Source organism: Bombina bombina, chromosome 2 (assembly GCF_027579735.1).
Source record: "Bombina bombina isolate aBomBom1 chromosome 2, aBomBom1.pri, whole genome shotgun sequence".
NCBI classification, from domain to species: Eukaryota; Metazoa; Chordata; class Amphibia; order Anura; family Bombinatoridae; genus Bombina; species Bombina bombina.
The window spans coordinates 971143453-971167117 of record NC_069500.1 but is presented as its reverse complement, the minus strand read 5'-3'; the positions used below and the strand labels follow the sequence as shown (position 1 = coordinate 971167117).

The 23665-nt window shown below is 35.8% G+C and overlaps 1 pseudogene; it reads right to left on the bottom strand.

Annotated features, from left to right (window-relative positions):
• Positions 1-3026: 3026 nt before the first annotated feature.
• Positions 3027-23665, bottom strand: part of LOC128647392 (uncharacterized) — a 53216-nt pseudogene continuing 32577 nt past the window's right edge.

Here is a 23665-nt window from a genome sequence, read left to right as displayed (position 1 = left end):
ATCCTTGGTGCTGCCCCTTTAAGATATATTGTACAATACAAGGATAGTATGGGGGAGAGAGAGGGGACAAGAAGGGGTTAAATAGCAGTATTTCCTATTCTAAATAGTAATGATACTGAGAAAAACTCAGCTAAGATGTGTACAAGTTAATTAGATAAAAACTAATTTATTATCAATTATTTAAAATAAAGGATGTAATAAACATTACATAATATAATGAAGGATAAACCTAATCATCTCCTCTAATTCCAAACTATATATATGAAAAAGGGGACACACAGTCCAGCCACCCCCCTGTATTCCTTGCTGATAACAGGATACTTTGTATTCAGGTGACAGGGATGGTTAGAGCTGCGCTCCCCACAAACCAGAGACTAATAGACATGGAAAAAGGTTTTTAAAAACACACAATAACACAAACGCGTTTTGACCATGACAATGCGGCCTTTCTCAATGTGAAACTAAACTGACAAGCCGAGTGCCGCTCTTAGCACCCCTTAAATACCCTATACTGCTGCGCACCAACCAATCCTTCTGTGAGAGAGCTACACGCCCCCTTCGAGATGAATCTCAATGCAGTGATGTCACGGAGGACAACACTCAAAGGATATCCTGATTGGTTGCGAGCTAAACCCCTTTAGACTAATCACCAGGCAGTTATATCATGCCTGCATTTAATACGGCCCAATGTGTTGACTATACATGCTGGGATTCAATTTGGGTAAAATTATAGTAGTATTGTATTGGTACAGGCGTAATATATATTGCGGCATATCACTAATTAAACATGCACTCATATTAAACAAACCACTGCCACTTCCGAAAGCGATTTATATCATGGGTAATTTGCTTGCAGTTATAAACATGACACTGTTTAATAACCATTTCCCAAGTAAGGTGGCCAATATGTGGGTACAACTATTGAACAATGTAGTCATTGTTAAATGTATTAAATTGTGATGGTTCAAAATACTGCCGTCTCCATAGAAATGATGTGACTTTACCCCAAACAGAAATTGTGACAAAGTATCCAAGCCACACTCATTTCCAACACTGTGGCAATCTGGCCACACGAAGCAGACCAGTATGCCCACACACAGTAACGTGTCCGTTAACTAAACGTGTTTATTAGATTTTTTAACATACCAGTAAGTTACTTAGTAGCAATTTTTTTTTTATTTATGAATGTTGTGACATATACTCAACATCATTCAGCACTTTATATAAACTTCCAACATGTGGTGTTGTGTTCCATTATTATCTCTTACAATAGATAACAAACCATATTATTTATTGGAGTACTAAAAATTACTGTATATGATGTGAAAAATTCAATTTAAGGATTTACTGGATCCTGAGTTTATCAGTGATATATATTTATAAACACATAAAATAATAATACATCTAACTGTATCTGGGTTCATATTTAAGTAGGAAAGTGATGAGACTATTTACTAAAAGATTACTTATGCAGGATAACAATTCCGCATCTAACCTTCAGTGATCTTATAGGAACACCCAAACATTGTTATTCTCATTCATGCCATTCGGCATAACAGAGTTCAAATTAAAAATCCAACTTGCTTCTTTTTTTAATAAAGCTTGTTCTATATCACCTCCTCTAATGCCTGTTCGTAGTGTTTCCAAGCCCCAACATTTAAAGGCACTAGTTTTGCCGCTATGGTACTGTAGGAAATGTCGTCCAACGCTTGTAATTTGTTTGCCTTTCTCTACATCCCTAGCAGCATTTCTAATATTACTCAAATGTTCAGTCATTCTTTTACCCATATTTCTGGTCGTCATTCCTACATAAATTAGGTCACAACTACAAGATACACAATATATTACATTAGAGGTTTTACATGTGATGTGATTAGGTATGGTCCATTTATTATGGAATCTGTCCATCATAGTTTTCTTTTTTACCAAATGTGTACACACCTTGCAGTTGCAACAGGCTATTGAGCCTTTATACAATGGTGGCTTCTTAGCACCTCTATCGAAATTACTGATCGTCAAACGATCACTAAGGTTACTAGCTCTCCTATATGTAAATAGTGGTTTTGTAGGGATGATAGACTGAAGATGTTCATCAGTTTGTAAAATGTGCCAATCCTTTTGTAAAATATTGGATACTTGGATACTCTGGTTGGTAAATGTAGAGATAAACCTAAGGGGATAAGAATATTCAACAATTTTGGGTGTCAAAAGCTCCTGTCTATTTCTGTTTAAGGTTTTTTGATAAGCTCTCTTAAGAGACTTTTTAGAATAGCCCTGCAGAAGGAATCTATCTCTCAATTCCCTTGCTGCTCTGTTAAATGACTCTAATGATGAACTGTTTCTACAAATCCTTAGGTACTCGCCTATTGGTAGGCTTTTAATTGTATTAGGATGATGGTGGCTATCTGCACTTAAAATATTGTTGGTAGCTGTAGGTTTCCTATAAGTGTCAATCATTGACTTTTTTGATAGTGAAGTCAAGAAATTCCACCTGTGAATCATCATACGCCATTGTCAAATAAAGGCCAAAAGGATTAGTATTTAGCTGAGAAATAAATTCGTTCCACAGTTTTTTAGGGCCCTCCCACACAAATAAAATATTGTCTATATACCTGGACCAGTGGGCAATATGTTGTGTATACTGTTTGAGGGTTTCATGAAACACTACAGTTTCCTCCCACCAGTCCAGGTATATGTTAGCGCACGTTGGGGCACAAGATGTCTCCATAGCTGTTCCACATGTTTGCAAGTAGAATTTACCGTCAAATACAAGGTAGTTATGTCCAAGCACAAATTCTAGTATGTTAATAATAAATTGTTTGGATTAATTGGACATAGATTCATTTTTCTGGAGAAAATGAGAAACTGCTTTGCACCCCCACTGTCTCTCTATGCTGGTGTATAGTGATTCAACATCACAGGTGACTAAAGTTGAATTTGGGGTTACGGTAAGTGTATCTATCTTGTTAAGAACATGCATAATACCTATTGTGTGTGAGGGTAAAGAGTCTACAATGTAGTGAAGTCTAGCATTTGCTCGCCTTTTCAGTCAGGGACCCAATGCCTGATACAATAGGCCTCCCCGGTGGACATACTTGGTTTTTATGAACTTTTGGTAACAAATACAAAGTTGCCAATTTAGGTTGCTTGACTTCTAGGAATTTGAGTTCCTTCTTATCAATTGTGCCTTCAGAAGCTGCAGAATTAATTAAGGAATTGTACTGCTTAAGAAAATCATCAGTGGGATTACCAAAGAGACTTTTGTAATTCCTCTGATTACTGAGTTGTTTTCTGGCTTCATCCACATACATATGTGTAGGCCACAATACAATGTTTCCCCCTTTGTCACTCTGTTTTATCTGAACATCTGTCCATTGAGTAATGATATTTAATACAAGTTTTTCCTCTCTGGACAGATTTACATGTGTATTGTCATATTCTTCAGATAATGCCAGTATATCTTTGCATACAAGATCTAAAAAGGTCAAAGTGTTGTGAGAAGTACTAGGTGGAGGTATAAAATGTGATTTAGTTTTTAACACATTATGCCAGTTAATATCTAAGGTCAAAGGCCTCTAGTTAGTACTTACCTGCATTCGCCGGCCCCAATACGCCCGCCTAAGTTCGCCTAACCTCGCTGCCGCGGACCTGAATACGCTCGCCAAATTTATCAATAAACCTGTCAAAAAACTGTGTACCTAGTACGGAGCGATGAGCAGCGGACTGTGATATTTATCAGTCATCGATCCCGCTGCTCTTCGGCTTTTTCCCAGCTTTATTGATACCCCTGTCACTAAGCACCCACACTATACTATACTGTTATACCCCCTATACTGCCACCCCTGGAGCCCCCCGTAACTAAATAAAGATTTTACCCCCTATACCACCGCCCCTGGAGCCCCCCGCAACTAAATAAAGATTTTACCCCCTATACCGCCGCTCCCGGACCCCGCCGCAACTATAATAAATATGTTAACCCCTAAACCGCCGCTCCCGGACCTGCCGCAACTATAATAAATATATTAACCCCTAAACCGCCGCCCCCGGACCCCGCCGCAACTATAATAAATATATTAACCCCTAAACCGATGCTCCCGGACCCCGCCGCCACCTACATAATACCTATTAACCCCTAATCTGCCGTCCCCTATACCGCCGCCACCTATATTAAATTTATTAACCCCTATCCTGCCCCCCCTATACCGCCACCACCTATATTAAATGTATTAACCCCTATCCTGCCCCCCTACACCGCCGCCACTATATTAAACTTATTAACCCCTAAACCTAAGTCTAACCCTAACCCTAACACCCCCCTAACTTAAATATTATTTAAATAAATCCTGCCCCCCCATACCTCCGCCACCTATATTAAATTTATTAACCCCTATCCTGCCTCCCCTACACCGCCGCCACTATATTAAACTTATTAACCCCTAAACCTAAGTCTAACCCTAACACCCCCCTAACTTAAATATTATTTAAATAAATCTAAATAAAAATTACTATTATTAACTAAATTATTCCTATTTAAAAATAAATACTTACCTATAAAATAAACCCTAATATAGCTACAATATAACTAATAGTTATATTGTAGCTATTTTAGGATTTAATTTTATTTTACAGGCAACTTTGTATTTATTTTAACCAGGTACCATAGTTATTAAATAGTTATTAACTATTTAATAACTACCTAGCTAAAATACTGACAAAATTAACTGTAAAATAAATCCTAACCTAAGTTACAATTAAACCTAACACTACACTATCATTAAATTAATTAAATAAATTAACTACAATTACCTAAAATCAAATTCAATTAAATAAACTAAACTATAGTACAAAAAAACCACACTAAATTACAGAAAATAAAAAAAGAATTACAAGAAAAAAATGCCCTACCCTATTCTAAATTACAAAGTAATCAGCTCTTTTACCAGCCCTTAAAAGGGCTTTTTGCGGGGCATTGCCCCAAAGTAATCAGCTCTTTTACCTGTAAAAAAAAATACAAACCCCCCCAACATTAAAACCCACCACCCACATGCCCCTACTCTAACCCACCCAAACCCCCCTTAAAAAAACCTAACACTAACCCCCTGAAGATCACCCTACCTTGAGCCGTGTTCACCCAGCCGGGCCGAATTCTTCATCCAAGCGGGGCAAGAAGAGGTCCTCCATCCGGTCGAAGTCTTCATCCAAGCGGGGCTAAGTCCACTTTTTACCCCATACAAGAAAAAAGTGAACATATAAAATTATTTGAACAAAATATCAAAAGAGACCTAGATTCACTAGACCAGAATAAGACAATAAAGAAGAATCTAAGTAGGAAAGAAGTAGAGACACTGAAGGAATTACAGAATAACACAGAGATAATAGTGAAACCGGCTGACAAGGGTGGGGGGATTGTCATCATGGATCAAATTTATTATGTAACTGAAGCTAACAGGATATTACAGGATAAAACAACCTACAGCAAACTTAAACTAAACCCTTTAAGGAAACAACAAAATAAATTAGAGGGGATACTTCTAAAAGCGAAAGAAGTGGGAATTATGAACGAGTCTGAATTTAATTTTCTAAATATATTATATCCTAAAACCCCAACTTTCTATTTCCTCCCAAAAATCCATAAGGATTTAAGAAACCCACCCGGTCGTCCCATTATCTCTGGGATAGGGTCCCTAACATCGGGCCTATCTCAATATATAGATTTTTTTCTTACAGAAATAATTGCTCAACCCCAGAAAGCTATCAGGCCCAATCTAAAGTACTAACAGAGAGATTCATAGAAAAAGGCTATGATAATAAACATTTGACTAATACACAACAAGAAGTGGTTAAAATGGACAGGGAAGCTCTACTATTAAATAAACGTAAGAAAAATACAGATAATATTTCTAACTATAATGAGATCTTTGTGCCCTTTATAACCAAATTTAGCTCACAACATCACGAAGTGAAAAAAATCTTAAGGAGACATTGGCACTTGATTAAACAGGACCATGTATTCGGTAACAAAGTGAGGAATCATCCTGATATCATCTTCAAGAAAGCTAGAAATTTAAAATGCTTATTATCCAAAAGTGAATATAAAGAACCTAAACGCAGTGCAACTGATAGAGATTTAAGAGGGGTGGAGCTTAATGGATTCTTTCCATGCAACACTTGCAAATCCTGTAAATATAGCCATAAGAGTAAGGAAATAACGTCACAAAATACTGGTTTTAAATTTAAGATCAATCAATTGATCAGATGCTCTAGTATGAATACAATTTACTGCATCAAATGTTCTTGTGGGCTGCTCTATTTTGGTCAGACAGGTAGAATTTTGAGGGATAGGATCCGAGAACACATTTTGAAAATTGAACATGGATCCACAGAAACAAAATTATACACCAATTTTAAAGACATACATGGTGGCAACCTCAAAGATTTTAAATATTGGGGTATCAAACAAATTATTTTGGGAATTAGAGGAGGTAACATTAACAATATTTTACTTAAGAAAGAGGCAGAATGTATATTTAATTTTAAGACCCTACATCCCCATGGCCTAAATTCAGAATTGGATTTGAATATATTATTTTAAGATTAGAGCCTTCAACTACATTTTATCAATTTTACTAAGTTGCTAATAAAGTTGAGACTTTTAATCCTAACTTATATTCTAAACACAAAAGCTTTATCACATATGATAACATCAGGAAAGACTTTTTGGAGATAATATTAAAGGAGAATTTTCATGAAATTTTTTATTTCATTTTTTATATATATATATTTTTTTATATATATGTATTTATAAAATAATTTTTTTATATATATATATATATTTTTCTATATATTTTTATATTTTTGCATTTCTATTTACATATATATTAGTATAGAGTTCCTTTTAAACAAAACATTTTTATATTTTTTAGGTAATCTAAGACTTTGGAGATTTAAATTAATTCACAACGTTTTATAAAATATTTTGCATAAACAACTATTATTATAATAATTTGGGTCACCACATATAGGAGAGTTAGTTTATAAACAAATTTAATTGTTCTCTATTTACTTAGAATTAATTTGTTAAAAATTATGCTTGTCATGAACAATAGAATACATTTGTAATAATTAAAATCCAAAGACTATGCTAGACTTGCAATGAATAAATGCAAAAAGTAAATGAATAGAGTATTATTTCAATACACTCTCTAGGATGAAGTATTGAAAGAATCATTTTTATTTACTATGGCTTATTTTTTAGGGATTTGCATTAAGTAACAAATCTACGGTATTTACTAATTTTTTAATAAATAAACCGGTATGTTTACTTATCGAAAAATCTGAATGGCTATATAGCAATAAATTGAGTCCGACTTAAGCGGTTTTTAATGAGATCGAAAAAGGTATTGTTACATATTTCTAGCAATAATATACAAACACTGGTTTTAATTGCATGTTTTAATTGTATGAAATGTATAGACATTATCAATATACAAGCACAGACTTTGAATAGTTAAATTTAAGAAACCACACCCATTACAGCAAAAGATCTGATAGGTCCGACTTTGTCCAATGAGGATACAGCGTGGGATATCTAAAAATGGAATTGAGAGCAAACAGGCATCTTGATAAAGGCCCCTGGCGGCTGAAACGCGTAGATTTGCTGATTGCTCCTGTGTACAAGACCAATATAATTGTCAGCAACAGATTGGATACGTAAGTAGATAGGACAGGTACATCGGGCAGCTATTAAAACTTGGTTTGAGCTGGCTCCATATGTGTAATTCCTGTCCCGGGACCTACTCATACTAATCCATCTGTGTAATTAACATCCTGTTGGAACTTCGGTTCTTTACTACACCCTGTGGGATTATCAAAGAGTTACCTACACCGGAACACCCTTTGCACTACAGCCCGGAACTGTTTGTGTGCATACAGGGATCACAGTATCCTCCACCACTTGCAGAGAACGCTGTACTAATTTCAAACACCGAGGAAAGGAGGACACATATAATCCGGAGTTTCTGGTTAAAAGTTTTCACAGAATAGCTATTCTCTGGACATTGTTGCGATATTAACAGGACGATACAGGTTTTAAGAATTCTTATGTATCCCTTTTCTGTTATTATTTGTTCTAGATGAGATCATATGTTTGCATACATTTTACATTGATATTTCTCATTGCTCATATTGTGTTTGTTTTTAGATGCCGGCATCATTATTTTTATCCAATGTTACATATGTAATAAATATTATTTAATTTAAATTTTTTCTATACGTTTAACTGCTTAATACCCTTTTATACCGGAATAGTTTATTGCTATTGGCCTATATTAATTTTATTTTATATTTACTAGTGTACACACATATATATTTAACATTAGAGCCCTTGTACTAAATACATTATATTTTAATCTCTTAGCTCTCCTTTGTTGAGCGCCATCCCAGAATCACTTTTTCCAGCTGATTAAAATGCACAGAGTTTGTTTTACTCCTATCCGTATGCTGGCCACAAAGTACTACTCGCTTGTAAACCACCACAGATACATGAATTATCCTCACAGTTCACAGTTCACAGTATAAATTACTGGTATAACTCACTTACCACATCTGTCCGGTGCTCGGTCCTGGGGGAGACAATTCCAATCCGCTTTCTGCAGAGATCCGGCCGTGCCGCTCGCTCCCCTCGTCAAGTCACTCGCTGCCTGTGGCTACGTCCGTGAGCGTGTTCCTGTGTAGAGCGCATGACGTCACTATCATGTCACTGCTCCGTAATCCTTCCGTGGTGGTCCAAGGGGTACAGGCTGAGAGTTCACACCAGAGACTCCTTGCTGGTTTAGAACAGTTCAAAGGAGAAAGAGTCAGGAGTCCTGGTGTCTTGTAAATCAAATCCAAAGGATTTTTTGGTTAAAACAAATGGCAACAACACTTGGGTTACAGTCCTCAAAAGCTGCAGCACAGGGTAGTGGTCACTACTGCTGACGCGTTTCGGCTTTTCCCGCCGTAGTCTTAGCATAGTTAGTGACCGCTACTCTGTGTTTTAAAATGGCAAAGATCACCTCCTATTGGATAAAATAAAACACACCCATGTAGCTGCTTATTACATTTAAACTTAACCTTAATGGAATAGATCCTGTTCAATCTCGAACAAAGTTTAACCTAGTATGTGACAGAAATAACCAAAGCTACTTATGCCTTGAAGTGTTATATTGAAATTAAAATTCAAACTTTTGCAAAAATGTGAAAATGTGTCAAACATGGATGATATAAATATATATAGTGTTTCCAATGCCACTGTGAAATTTCAAATATTTGATTGCTATCTATAAGGCTAACACACTTTGCAATATATCAGGAATATTTAAAGAATAATTTGGTTATTATAATGATTAGACATTATTTGAGGGTACATTGTAATTAAACATGCTATTGAGTAGATGGATTGGGATAAGGAAAATAGGTTGAAGGTGTAAGATAGAAAATATGTATATAAATACATATATACACACTCAATTAGTTCCTATTCCTATACCATAAATTTGATATGTGGAAAACCTATAACTAAATTCCACATATCAAATTTATGGTATAGGAATAGGAACTAATTGAGTGTGTATATATGTATTTATATACATATTTTCTATCTTACACCTTCAACCTATTTTCCTTATCCCAATCCATCTACTCAATAGCATGTTTAATTACAATGTACCCTCAAATAATGTCTAATCATTATAATAACCAAATTATTATTTAAATATTCCTGATATATCGCAAAGTGTGTTAGCCTTATAGATAGCAATCAAATATTTGAAATTTCACAGTGGCATTGGAAACACTATATATATTTATATCATCCATGTTTGACACATTTTCACATTTTTGCAAAAGTTTTAATTTTAATTAGAAAAGGAGAGTATATCAGGAGCGCTATAGCTAAAGGTGCTAGGAGGTAAGACTATATAAATGAAATTGGCATAGACATTTAGCGTATCTTAAAAAATAGCATCACTTTAATGCACAGCAAATAATACACAATAGTAAATAAAACCGGACGTCTCCGTGATTAAAAGTCCTTAAGTTGCCGCCATATGATAATTGTAATAGCAGAGAAAGTTCGTAGTACAATAAATGACAGTCTGGTGTACACTTACAGTATCCTTAATGTATGTTGGTTTGCTAGCAAACAGGGGCTTACCCCAAACTTTCCACTCAATATCCTCCGTGAGTTGGTTACAGCCGTCAGCGTGGTGACACCGCTAATGTAGGCGCTGTCTCAGATCGGCTCTTCTGATTGGTCCAAATTGGTCCGAGTTTGGACCAATCAGAAGAGCCGATCTGAGACAGCGCCTACATTAGCGGTGTCACCACGCTAACGGCTGTAACCAACTCACGGAGGATATCGAGTGGAAAGTTTGGGGTAAGCCCCTGTTTGCTAGCAAACCAACATACATTAAGGATACTGTAAGTGTACACCAGACTGTCATTTATTGTACTACGAACTTTCTCTGCTATTACAATTATCATATGGCGGCAACTTAAGGACTTTTAATCACGGAGACGTCCGGTTTTATTTACTATTGTGTATTATTTGCTGTGCATTAAATTGATGCTATTTTTTAAGATACGCTAAATGTCTATGCCAATTTCATTTATATAGTCTTACCTCCTAGCACCTTTAGCTATAGCGCTCCTGATATACTCTCCTTTTCTGATTTTCATATTACCTATTTTTGGGAACACATAGGTATTCTCAGGAGTTTGGTGTTTCTCACCCTGCACTCATTAGTTAATTAATTAATATTTTTTTAATTTTAATTTCAATATAACACTTCAAGGCATAAGTAGCTTTGGTTATTTCTGTCACATACTAGGTTAAACTTTGTTCGAGATTGAACAGGATCTATTCCATTAAGGTTAAGTTTAAATGTAATAAGCAGCTACATGGGTGTGTTTTATTTTATCCAATAGGAGGTGATCTTTGCCTTTTTAAAACACAGAGTAGCGGTCACTAACTATGCTATGACTACGGCGGGAAAAGCCGAAACGCGTCAGCAGTAGTGACCACTACCCTGTGCTGCAGCTTTTGTGGACTGTAACCCAAGTGTTGTTGCCATTTGTTTTAACCAATAAAGCCTTTGGATTTGATTTACAAGACACCAGGACTCCTGACTCTTTCTCCTTTAAAAGAGCTGATTACTTTGGGGCAATGCCCTTCAAAAAGCCCTTTTAAGGGCTGGTAAAAGAGCTGATTAATTTGTAATTTAGAATAGGATAGGGCATTTTTTTATTTTGGGGGCTTTATTATTTTATTAGGGGGCTTAGATTAGGTGTAATTAGTTTAAACTTCTTGTAATTCTTTTTTTATTTTCTGTAATTTAGTGGGGGGGTTTTGTACTATAGTTTAGTTTATTTAATTGAATTTAATTTTAGGTAATTGTAGTTAATTTATTTAATTAATTTAATGATAGTGTAGTGTTAGGTTTAATTGTAACTTAGGTTAGGATTTATTTTACAGGTAATTTTGTAAGTATTTTAGCTAGGTAGTTATTAAATAGTTAATAACTATTTAATAACTATTGTACCTGCTTAAAATAAATACAAAGTTGCCTGTAAAATAAAATTAAATCCTAAAATAGCTACAATATAACTATTAGTTATATTGTAGCTATACTAGGGTTTATTTTATAGGTAAGTATTTATTTTTAAATAGGAATAATTTAGTTAATAATAGTAATTTTTATTTAGATTTATTTAAATAATATTTAAGTTAGGGGGGTGTTAGGGTTAGACTTAGGTTTAGGGGTTAATAAGTTTAATATAGTGGCGGCGGTGTAGGGGAGGCAGGATAGGGGTTAATAAATTTAATATAGGTGGCGGAGGTATGGGGGGGCAGGATAGGGGTTAGTAAATTTAATATAGGTGGCGGCGGTATAGGGAGGCAGGATAGGGGTTAATAAATTTAATATAGGTGGCGGCGGTATAGGGGGCGGCAGATTAGGGGTTAATAGGTATTATGTAGGCGGCGGGGTGTCCGGGAGCGGCGGTTTAGGGGTTAATAAGTATAATGTAGGTGGCGGCGGTGTAGGGGAGACAGATTAGGGGTGTTTAGACTCGGGGTACATGTTAGGGTGTTAGGTGCAGACATTCCCATAGGAATCAATGGGATATCGGGCAGCAGCGAACATGAGCTCTCGCTGCTGTCAGACTCCCATTGAGTCCTATGGGATCCGCCGCCTCCAGGGCGGCGGATTGAAAACCAGGTACGCTGGGCCGGAAAAGTGCCGAGCATACCTGCTAGTTCTTTGATAACTAGCAAAAGTAGTCAGATTGTGCCGAACTTGCGTTCGGCACATCTGGAGTGATGTAAGAATCGATCTGTGTCGGACTGAGACCGGCGGATCGTAGCTTACATCACTAGATTCTACTTTTGCCGGGCTGTAGGGCTTGATAACTACAGCGAATCAGCCTCGCCACAAATACGCTGCGGAATTCTAGCGTATTTACGGTTGACGGCTTGATAACTAGAGGCCAAAGTCTCATTAGTTTCACCAGTTGATTCCTCTAAGAGAGTGATTAAATCACCAATAGCTGCAATATCATTTTTATCTAAACCTTCAGTCTCTATATTTGAGGAAAAATATTTCTTAAGCAGTACTTTGCATGCAAATAAATGTACATCTTTTATAGTCTCAAACTTGTCAAGCATGGTGGTGGGTACAAATGACAAAACCTTTTTAAGAACTGAAATGTGTGTGTTAGTCAAGATTTTGTCAGAGAGATTAATTATATTTAAATCTTGGTGACTTGTTTCTTTTTGGTTAGGGATTTTTGATTGAATTTGACCGGTTTTCTGGTTCTGGGTCTGTTTTCCCCTACCCCTCCGGGTTCTCCGCCTAAAGGGACATTCCCATTACCACCGTGAGGTGTTATCCTATTGCATAGGATGGGTTTAAGTCTCAAATCTTCATCAGAATTGTCAGCATCTGTGGTGTCACAGTCTTTGTCTGAAAAGTCAGAATCAGTGTTTATAGTTTTGTTAACATTCCAGTATATACTGATTTATTAGCATAGTCAGTTAAATCTCTTTCTATTTTTTTTCTCTTTTTTATCCGAAATAAACTTGGCAAATCTTTCTACCTCTTCCTTATTTTTTACATAGAATTTTTGGAATTCTTCCTTTAGCTCATATTGTTTTAATTCCCCGCTGATTTTAGTAATTTCATCAGTTATCTCATTAAGCTTATCCATCTCGTGCTCTATAAGATAACCTATAAGTTTAAATAAGCACCCTGAGAGGGCCTCTTCCCACTTAATCTTCAATTCAGATTTTAAGTCTTGAAATGAAGGGAATAATTTGAGTCGTAAGCCTCTGTGTATTACCTTATTGTCAGTATAGAAATTAAACATGCCTATATTCCATTGTCTCTTAATTTGTCTTTTCCAGATTTGTTTGAGATTTTTAAGAGATTTAAGCTATTCCCCAAACTGTGCATTATCTTTGGTATTTTTATTTTTTAAGTCAACTGTTAAATTCTTTATATCCTCTGACCATTGAAGCATTTCAGCCACCAAATTGAAGGTCGCCTTTATAGAAATTGTTAATGTGGTACAATCACGTGCTCAAATATTAGAATGTGGTTTACCCACCGAGTTACTATAGCAAGCTGGTGTAGAATACTGGCACTGTGATAAAGTAGGAAATAAAAAGGATATAATAACCCTTGGTGCTGCCCCTTTAAGATATATTATACAATACAAGAATAGTATGGGGGGAGAGAGAGGGGACAAGAAGAGGTTAAATAGCAGTGTTTCCAATTCTAAATAGTAATGATGCTGAGAAAAACTCAGCTAAGATGTGTACAAGTTAATTAGATAAAAACTAATTTATTAACAATTATTTAAAATAAAGGATGTAATAAACATTACATAATATAATAAAGGATAATCCAAATCATCTCCTCTAATTCCAAACTATAGATATGGAAAAAAGGGGACACACAATCCAGCCAATAATCCTGGCCGATAACAGGATACTTCGGCTTCAGGTGCCAGGGATGGTTAGAGCTGCGCTCCCCACAAACCAGAGACTAATAGAAATGGAAAATTTTAAAAACACACAATAACACAAACGTGTTTCGGCTGTGACAATGCGGCCTTTCTCAATGTGAAACAAAACTGACAAGCCGAGTGCTGCTCTTAGCACGCCTTAAATACCCTATACTGCTGCGCACCAACCAATCATTCTGTGAGAGAGCTACACGCCCCCTTCAAGACGAATCTCAATGCAGTAATGTCACGGAGGACAACACTCAAAGGATATCCTGATTGGTTGCGAGCTAAACCCCTTTAGACTAATCACCAGGCAGTTATATCATGCCCAATGTGTTCACTATACATGCTGGGATTCGATTTGGGTAAAATTATAGTAGTATTGTATTGGTACAGGCGTAAAGTATATTGCGGCATATCACTACTTAAACATGCACTCATATTAAACAAAACATTGCCACCACCGAAGCGATTTATATCATGGGTAATTTGCTTGCAGTTATAAACATGACACTGTTTAATAACCACTTCCCAAGTAAGGTGGACAATATGTGGGTACAACTATTGAACAATATAGTCATCGTTAAATGTATTAAATTGTGATGGTTCAAAATACTGCCGTCTCCATAGAAATGATGTGACTTTACCCCCAACAGAAATCGTGACAAAGTATCCAAGCCACACTCATTTCTAACACTGTGGCAATCTGGCCACACGAAGCAGACCAGTATGCCCACATATAGTAACATGTCCATTAACTAAACGTGTTTATTAGACTTTCTAAGATACCAGTAAGTTACTTAATAACAAAAAAAAAAAAAAAAATTTAATTATGAATAATATGTTGTGATATATACTCAACATCATTCATTCAGCACTTTATATACTGTAGACCTCAAACATGTGGTGTTGTGTTCCATTATTATCTCTTACAATAGATAACCAAACCATATTGTTTATTGGAGTACTAAAAATTACTGTATATGATGTGAAAAATTCAATTTAAGGATTTACTGGATCCTGAGTTTATCAGTGATATATATTTATAAACACATAAAATAATAAATACATCTAACTGTATCTGGGTGCATATTTAAGTAGGAAAGTGATGAGACTATTTACTAAAAGATTACTTATGGAGGATAACAATTCCACATCTAACCTTCAGTGATCTTATAGGAACACCCAAAAATTGTTATTCTCATTCATGCCATTCGGCATGACAGAGTTCAAATTAAAAATCCACCTTGCTTCTTTTTTTAATAAAGCTTGTTCTATATCACCTCCTCTAATGCCTGTTCGTAGTGTTTCCAAGCCCCAACATTTAAAGGCACTAGTTTTGACACTATGGTACTGTAGGAAATGTAGTGCAACGCTTGTAATTTGTTTGCCTTTCTTTACATCCCTAGCGGCATTTCTAATATTACTCAAATGTTCAGTCATTCTTTTACCCATATTTCTGCTCGTCATTCCTTCTAAAAAGTCTCTTAAGAGAGCTTATCAAAAGCCTTAAACAGAAATAGACAGGAGCTTTTGACACCCAAAATTGTTGAATATTCTAATCCCCTTAGGTTTATCTCTACATTTACCAACCTGAGTAACTAAGTATCAAATATTTTGCAAAAACATTGGCACATTTTACAAACTGATAAACAACTTCAGTCTATCATCCCTACAAAACCACTATTTACATATAGGAGAGCTAGTAACCTTAGTGATCGTTTGACGATCAGTCATTTCGATAGAAATGCTAGGAAGCCACCATTGTATAAAGGCTCAATAGCCTGTGGCAACTGCAAGGTTTGTACACATATGGTAAAAAAGAAAACTATGATGGACAGATTCCATAATAAATGGACCATACCTAATCACATCACATGTAAAACCTCTAATGTAATATATTGTGTATCTTGTAGTTGTGACCTAATTTATGTAGAAATGACGACCAGAAATATGAGTAAAAGAATGACTGAACATTTGAGTAATATTAGAAATGCCGCTAGGGATGTAGAGAAAGGCAAACAAATTACAAGCGTTGCACAACATCTCCTACAGTACCATAGTGGCAAAACTAGTGCCTTTAAATATTGGGGCTTGGAAACACTACGAACAGGCATTAGAGGAGGTGATATAGAACAAGCTTTATTAAAAAAAGAAGCAAGATGGATTTTTAATTTGAACTCTGTCATGCCGAATGGCATGAATGAGAATAACAATTTTTGGGTGTTCCTATAAGATCACTGAAGGTTAGATGTGGAATTGTTATCCTGCAAAAGTATTTTTTTAGTAAATAGTCTCATCACTTTCCTACTTAAATATGCACCCAGATACAGTTAGATGTATTAATTATTTCATGTGTTTATAAATATATATCACTGATAAACTCAGGATCCAGTAAATCCTTAAATTGAATTTTTCACATCATATACAGTAATTTTTAGTACTCCAATAAACAATATGGTTTGGTTATCTATTGTAAGAGATAATAATGGAACACAACACCACATGTTGGAAGTCTATATAAAGTGCTGAATGAATGATGTTGAGTATATATCACAGCATATTATTCATAAATAAAAAAAAATAATTATTAAGTAACTTACTGGTATGTTAGAAAATCTAATAAACACGTTTAGTTAATGGACATGTTACTGTGTGTGGGCATACTGGTCTGCTTCGTGTGGTCAGATTGCCACAGTGTTGGAAATGAGTGTGGCTTGGATACTTTGTCATGATTTCTGTTGGGGGTAAAGTCACATCATTTCTATGGAGACGGCAGTATTTTTAACCATCCCAATTTAATACATTTAACGATGACTATATTGTTCAATAGTTGTACCCACATATTGTCCACCTTACTTGGGAAGTGGTTATTAAACAGTGTCATGTTTATAACTGCAAGCAAATTACCCATGAAATAAATCGCTTCGGTGGTGGCAGTGGTTTGTTTAATTTGAGTGCATGTTTAAGTAGTGATATGCCGCAATATACATTACGCCTGTACCAATACAATACTACTATAATTTTCCCCAAATCGAATCCCAGCATGTATAGTCAACACATTGGACCGTATTAAATGCAGGCACGATATGCCTGGTGATTAGTCTAAATGGGTTTAGCTCGCAACCAATCAGGATATCCTTTGAGTGTTGTCCTCCGTGACATTACTGCATTGAGATTCGTCTTGAAGGGGGCGTGTAGCTCTCTCACAGAAGGATTGGTTGGTGCGCAGCAGTATAGGGTATTTAAGGCGTGCTAAGAGCAGCACTCGGCTTGTCAGTTTTGTTTCACATTGAGAAAGGCTGCATTGTCACAGCTGAAACACGTTTGTGTTATTGTGTGTTTTTAAAATTTTCCATTTCTATTAGTCTCTGGTTTGTGGGGAGCGCAGCTCTAACCATCCCTGTCACCTGAATCCAAAGTATCCTGTTATCCGCAAGGAATACAGGGGGGTGGCTGGACTGTGTGTCCCCTTTTTCATATATATAGTTTGGAATTAGAGGAGATGATTAGGTTTATCCTTCATTATATTATGTAATGTTTATTACATCCTTTATTTTAAATAATTGATAATAAATTAGTTTTTATCTAATTAACTTTTACACATCTTAGCTGAGTTTTTCTCAGCATCATTACTATTTAGAATAGGAAAGACTGCTATTTAACCTCTTCTTGTCCCCTCTCTCTCTCCCCCCCCATACTATCCTTGTATTGTACAATTTTGAGAAGGTGGCAATAATTTTGTCAATATTTGAAGTTTTGTGTGGAATACACATTGTAGCCTTTTCCACTCAAATACTTGACAACATGAAATATCTTTTTTATTCAGTATTAATATTTAATAAAGTGTTTTAGTGTTTAATTATTTAAATATTTTACATTCCAATGTTTTTCACATAGAGGAAAACGTTCTTTATATTTTAAATATATATTCCTATATATATATGTATATATCTATACCTGTATATATATATATATAGATATAAATAGGTATTGGCATATATTTTACAAAACAATTATATATATATATATATATATATATATATATATATATATATATATATATATATTTAAAAATAAAAAGAATATTTTCTTAAATGTGAAGAACATTGGAATGTAAATTATTCATAACTCGCATCGGCTATAGTGCACTTGGTTAAACGTGGTGTGGAATTCCAAAATCCAAACTTATACTGAAATCCAAACTTTAAATATTGCCTAAATGACATAAAATATTGTTGTTTACACTTGGTTGCATCCCCTTTCGAAACTGTCCCATTTTACAGATGCAAATATTCCAAAATCCAAACTATTCCGAAATCCAAACCTTTTCTGCTCCGAAATTTTTTGGATAAAGGGTTTTTTACTTGTACTTTCAACTTTAATAGGCATTAAAAATGTACTTCTGGGGGTGTTTGCCTGCGAGCGAAAGTGCTAAATAGCACTCCATTTGTAATCTAGCCCATAGAGTTGGGGTGTATAAAAATGACATGCCCTAATAAATTATAGCATGTGATTTTTTTTCATTATTATGGCTCTTTAATACTTTAATATAAATGTCAGTGTCACTAAAAAACTAGATTGGATTATGGTAGATATATATAAAAAATATGCACTAAACACAAAGAGGGACCAGTAATTCAGCTCTAACTTCATTTGCTGCTGCCCGCTAACTCTGCTACATTTTTTACAAAGGGTGTGAGTCAATGTTAAGAGATATTAAAAATGAAAAATAATTGTTTGTAAATTACAATTTACATACTTATATGTTCCCAGATGCATTTTTTTATGTTTCCTCAAAAACGTGCTTTTGTTTGATCCCCATATGTGATTAATAAAGGGATATTTTACATCATTGGAGACTACTACTTTTTTTTTTCATCTTTTAATGTAGTCTGGATGCAGTTATTGTTTTTCAAATTTAGGAACATTTTAAGAAATGTCTCTTCAAGTTTACCCTCATCAGCAATAGAAATTGACTACTTAATTTTATTTAAAAATACATCAAATAAAATAGTGTAATAAGGTTTTCTTATCAAATCATTATTCTAAGACAAACCTGATTGCTGATTGGTTAATAAAAGATTTGTGATGATTACACTGGGCTTAATTAACAGGATTTAACAGTCAATAAAATATTATGTGGTCAATCACAATCCTTTAGAAAATGTTATCTAATGATATTCTACAAAATGTACTCATGTGCAAAATACACCTATTTTGTAGATAATCCATTTAATAAAGTTTTCTAAAGGATTGTAATTAATGCCTAATTATCTTAACAGCAAATGTTCTCATAATTGAATGCACACTTGTAAGGAATGCTAATTGTACATAACTAGAGCCAATCAAGGGCTAGCACAGAAGTAATTTATCGGTGCAACATTGGCTTTCATTAAATATTGAGCGGAATCTGTCCACCTGTGATCAAGCAGCCAATCACGTGAGAGCAGGCCTGTCAAGCACCCAACTGCTTCTTAAAGGGATACTAAACCCAATTTTTTTCTTTCATGATTCTGAGCATGCAATTTTTAGTAACTTTCTAATTTACTCCTATTATCAATTTTTCTTTGTTTTCTTGCTATCTTTATTTGAAAAGCAAGAATGTAAGCTTAGGAGCCGGTCCGTTTTTAGTTCAGCCCCTGGGTTGCGCTTGCTGATTAGTAGCTAAATGTAGCCACCAGTCAGCAAGCGCTATCCAGAGTGCTGATCCCTTTAAGAGCTTCAAAGCTTGGTAAATGGTGATTACAATTATGCTTTAAAAATATTTGCTGCCACATGTTTTTATTAATATTTAGACAATTGAAACAGTTGTAGAGGTTGCAGTTTTAAATACATAACTGGCTAGTGACCTCATAAAATTATAGAACTCAAACTATTCTACCACATGTAGAGGACTTTAAAACACATTTAGATACAGTATGTGTGCGGGGTTGTCAAGCAATTCAAATTCTAGATATAGATATATTCTCAATTTATACTGCCTTTTTAATCTAATGACTTTGGCCCTTTACCAAATGAGTTCATCATAAATAATAAAATGTAATAATAATTGGATACTTGTATAGCGCACAACCTCAAACTTAATCGACTAGCGGCACTGATAACAGGTATTATTATTACCCAACTTAATGGTACTCATTTTACCAACCTCGGAAGGATGAAATGCTGAGTGGATCTTGCCGGGATCTAACCTGCAACCCTTGGGTTGCTACAGATCTCTGTAAGAGTGCAATAGCACAATTAGCTATCTGCCCGGCTTTTTGTCTAAGTCAAAATTAAAGAGAATTTCTAATACATTTAAGGGTATAGTAAACACCTTGTAATTATAAGACATTACAAGACATTTCTGTAATAGAAAACATATAAACCTAGTCTAACATATTGTGTGCCACAATTGTTTTTCAGCAGCCAAACTCCACCCACCACTTGACTCATTTGGAGCAGCCAATCTGGGCTTTAGTCTGCAGCTAACAAGGCTAGCCATATTCATTAGGGAAAGGTTAGTAGCAAGGTTAGCCGCAACTTGATGCCTGGTTAATAACATCTGGTTAATAAGTCAAAATATGTGTGCTGTATGTCATACCATAAAAAAACAAAGTTTATGAAACATCTTACATTAGATTAGGAGTTAAAAATTAAACTGGAATCCGGAGTTCACATTACACTGCAACCACAAAAGTACTTCACACTACATTTATTTTAATGGCATTAGAAAATAGTTTCTCTGTATTTGAAGTTCACATTTATTTTAATGGTATTAGAAAATTATTTCTGTATATTTGAAGTTCACTGAGCTAAATACATTAAGACAGTGTTTTTCAACCAGTGTGCCGTGGCACACTAGTGTGTCGTGAGAGATCCTCAGGTGTGCCGCGGCAGACTGACAACAGTGTGGGGGTGTCCCTCTTTCAAATTTTGAAATATTGGGAGGTATGTGACAGGGTCATCAGGCATCATTTACAACCATGACATTGACATTCATTTACAGACAATCATTATGATTGTTTGTGAATGAATGTCAATATGTCATGTATAGTTTGTAGGAGGCATTGCATGACAGCACAGTACAGTGTGTGTATGTATATATATATATATATATATATATATATATATATATATATCCTGTATTAGGCTACAATGTGTGATTTTGTAAAATTTTGGGATGGTGGTGTGCCACAAGATTTCTTAATGTAAAAAAGTGTGCCACTGCAAAATAAAAGGATGCAAATCACTGCATTAAGATACAGCATTTAGGGGCATATTTATCAAGCTCCGTATGGAGCTTGAAGTCCCTTGCTTCTGGCGAGCCTTCAGGCTCACCAGAAACACAAGTTATGAAGCAGCGGTCTAAAGACCACTGCTCCATAACCTGTCCGCCTGCTCTGAAGTGGCGGACAGACATAGCTGAAAATTAACCCGATTCAAAAAGATCGGGTTAATTGACACCCCCTGCTAGCAGCCGTGAATCTGCAGGGGGCGGCTTTGCACCAGCAGTTCACCAGTCTAAAGACCACCAGTCTAAAGACCACTGCTCCATAACCTGTCTGCCTGCTCTGAAGTGGCGGACAGACATAGCTGAAAATTAACCCGATTCAAAAAGATCGGGTTGATTGACACCCCCTGCTAGCAGCCGCGAATCTGCAGGGGGCGGCTTTGCACCAGCAGTTCACCAGAACTGATGGTGCAATGATAAATGCTGAGAGCGTATGCTGTCAACATTTATCGATGTGCAGCGGACACGATCCGCAATATCGGATCATGTCCGCTCGCACAATAATAAATAGGCCTCTTAGAATCAGTGACAAATAAGGGTTCTGATACTATGTAGCTCTAAATTCAGTACTTTAACAAGTCCCATCAAACAATGTGGCCAATTGTTTACTTATTATGAAAACATGAAATTAATTAGTACCAAAATTATGCCCCACAGTCCACTTCTGGCTCTCCAAAGATTTGTTTTTTGAGCAGAACACTATCAGTAATTTTTCACTGAAAAAGCAATTCTGCACTTCTCATTAGAGGCCAAACTTACTGAATTCTCTAAGAAAAAGGGTGGTACCTGGAAGTCCCAGAAAGATGAGAGCTGACTCCCATAGAAAGAAATTAAGCTCTCTGGAATAGACAATTTCACAAGGGAGAGTGAAGGTGACAGGGAGCACCTGACTCTGATAGAAAGTCTTACACCTAGATTACGAGTTTTGTGGTAAGAGGGGTGCGTTGCTAACTTGCAGTTTATTCTCACCACTCACTTACCTGCAGCACTGGTATTACAGGTTTTTACAAACCCGGCGTTAACAGGCAAGAAGTGAGCGTAGAGCAAAATTGAGCTCCACACTGCACTCCAATAACAGCGCTGCTTACGTCAGCGGTGAGCTGTTTGTAGTGCTCGTGCACAATTTCCCCATAGACATCAATGACGCTGAGTAGGCGTTGTTCTAGAAGCCTTAAAAGAAGAAGGCTCTTCTGGAGTGACAGGCCAAGTTGAAGGGCGGAGCCCGAAATGCGCTTCGCCTGTTGTGACGTCAGACGCCAGACCGAAAGGGTGCAAGCGTGTTTGCTTGAATTTACTTGCGGGAGTTTCCTGTTTCAAGTGCTTTACCCAGGATCAGCGAGACACACTTTCAAACAACTGTGGATTTCATCAGCAGGATTGCTGTCAAGTAACTCTCGAATCCGGACGGAGTGGGTGAGATCGCTCATAGAGCGCAACTTTAAAGGCATTCCCTGTGTGTTACCGGTGGACTTCGGTCCTGGAGTGCTGGTGCTGTTTAAGTTTCTTCACATACACAGGGGTTAGCTTAACCCTTTCACCACCGGTTTACCTGGGTTTACAAGTTGATTCATAACAGGAACTGTTTATTCATAAGCTTATGTTTCTCCTGCTTATTCCTGCTGTTCAGCATGTTGCCATGGGCAAGAATCATATTGCATTAACTGCTTCATTACTTTCAAGTTGCCATTAATTGCGACATTTGCATGAACTGCTTTGCATTACTGCTTGCATCCTACTTTCTAAATCTTTTGCTTTGCTTACAAGCATATACACTGATTACAGTCTGGACTGGCTCTGAATCTTTTCTCTCTAACTGGGGACACCCAGTATGTGTTATGTTGTATGTTTGTTCTGCATGCATTTGTTCTGATTATGTCCTTTAATTTAGGGTTTTGTGATTTTTGGTATTACATGTGTATATCATGTTTGCATTAAATGTTATATTCACTTTGAAGCTACATCTTTTTGTCATTAGCTTATTTTGACCTATTATTATTCATTTGAGTGCGGAGACATCAATTTATATTTATAATAATTTTCTGACGTTCTGTGGTAGTAGTGTACCTCCGTCTCGGGCACTCCCTTGTTTTACTTTATTGTTTTCATTCCATTACATTGGTGTTTATCTCTTCGAAGTTTTTTTACACACACACACATATATATATATATATATATATATATATACAGTATATATATATATATATATATATATATATATATATATATACCTAGGTTCTTTGCTGCTCTTGAGCTTACCTAGATAAACCTCTTAGCAAAGGGTAACAAGAGAAGGAAGCAAATTTAATAATAGAAGTAAATTGGAAAGTTTAAAATCATATGCTC